Source organism: Cebus imitator, unplaced genomic scaffold, assembly GCF_001604975.1.
Source record: "Cebus imitator isolate Cc_AM_T3 unplaced genomic scaffold, Cebus_imitator-1.0 Scaffold181, whole genome shotgun sequence".
Taxonomy (NCBI): domain Eukaryota; kingdom Metazoa; phylum Chordata; class Mammalia; order Primates; family Cebidae; genus Cebus; species Cebus imitator.
In genome coordinates, this window is record NW_016107496.1 from 2624818 (window position 1) to 2626842 (window position 2025).

The following is a 2025-nucleotide window of genomic DNA, read 5'->3' on the forward strand; positions in this document are numbered from 1 at the left end:
GTACAATCTCATCTCACTGCTACCTCCACCTCCCAGGTTGAAGGGATTCTCCTACCTCAGCCTCTTGAGTAGCCGGGATTACAGGCACGTGCCACCACACCAGGCTAATTTTTTTGTAGTTTTAATAGAGATGGGGTTTCACCATGTTGGTCAGGCTGGTCTCAAACTCCTGACCTCATGAGCCACCTCTCCTGGCCGTCTTCTGTTGAAATTCAATGGCCAATGTGATGGTTTTAAGAGGTGATTAAGCCATGATGGCTCCTCACTCACTAATGGAGTTAGAGCCCTTATGAAGGCTTCATTCAGTAGTACTTGGCTCTCTTGCACTCTGCCCTTCACCAGTGTTCTTCCCCTCTAGAGGACACAGCAAGGCAGCACTGTCTTGGAAAGAGAGCAGCCCTTAACCAGACAAGCCAACTTGCCAGTGCCTTGATGTTGAAGTTCCTGGCATTCAGAACTGTGAGAAACACATTTCTGTTCTTTATAAACTACCCAAGTTCAGGTATCTTGTTATAGCAGCACAAAACAGACTAAGTCATAGAGCAAGGATACTTCAAGCAAGGCAGTAAGAACGGAGAAGAGAGGCCATGCATAAAATCATCGGAGGCATTAAGATTCCAACCACTGAATATTCAGGGTAGGGAAGAAGGAATCCAAAATAACTCCTAGGTTTCTGGCTTGGGGGTTAGGTGGATGTGGGGCCATTTACCAAGGCAGGGAAGAAAACAGGAGGAATAGATTTGGGAAGGAAAACGCTGTGAGCCAGGTATGGTGGCTCACGCCTGTAATCCCAGCACTTTGAGAGGCCAAGGCAGGCAGATCACGAGGTCAGGAGTTGGAGACCAGTCTGGCTAACGTGGGGAAACCCCGTCTCTACTAAAAATACAAAAATTAGCTGAGTGTGTTGGTGGGCGCCTGTAATCCCAGCCACTCGAGAGGCTAAGGCAGGAGAATTGCTTGAACCCAGGAGGCAAAGATTGCAGTGAGCCAAGATCACACCACTGCATTCCAGCCTGGGTGACAGAGTGAGACTCTATCTCCAAAAAAAAAAGACGCTATGCTCCATATTGGTCATGTTCTTTTGAGGTGCTGTGGAACATGCAGGTGAAAAGGTTCAATAGGCAGCTGAATACTGAGGTCTTTGCCTCAGAAGAGCTCTGGCCTAGAACTGTAGATTTGGGAGACAGCAATTCAAAGTGGATGATATTGCCATGGAAGAACACGTAGAGTCAGAAAAGGATAAGAGTCATGGCAAACAACAGCATTTAGAGGTTGCTGAAGGCTGGGTGCAGCGGCTCATGCCTGTAATCCCAGCACTTTGGGAGGCTGAGGCACGCAGATCGCCTGAGGTCAGGAGTTCAAGACCAGCCTGGCTAACATGCTGAAACCTCATCTCCACCAAAAATACAAAAATCAGCCAGTCATGGTGGTGGGTGCTACTCCCAGCTACTCGGGAGGCTAAGGCATGAGAATCACTTGAACATGGGAGGTGGAGGTAGCAGTGAGCTGATATTGCACCACTGCACTCCAGCCTGGGCGACAGGGCGAGACTATGTCTCAAAAACAAGAGCAAAATCAAAGAGGATGGAGTGCTCAACAATCCAAAGCCACAACAAACCTGAGTAGAACAGGGATTGGATGGCATCTGCTGGACTTGACAATGAGGGAGTCCCTGGTGGCCTTGATGAGAGAGTTTGAGTGCAAGTGTATGGGCAGAAGCCTGAAAACTGGTTCAGGAGAGAATTGCTGGGAGGTGAAACTGAACAGAGGCTCCTCTCCAGAGGCTTCATCTGCAACTGCAAGTAGGAAGGAGAAAGAGGGGACTGTAGTTAGAATGGGGGTGTAAAATCAGGTGGGGTTGTTTTAAAGATGGAAGAAATAAACCTGTGTCAGGAGAAAGAGCCAGAATAGAGGGAAGGTTCCTAAATATAGCAGTAAGGGACAAATGACAAAGTGAGGTCACTGTCACTGAGGAAGCTGGAGCGGATGGACTCCAGGGAGCAGGTGGAAGGATTGGCAGCAAGG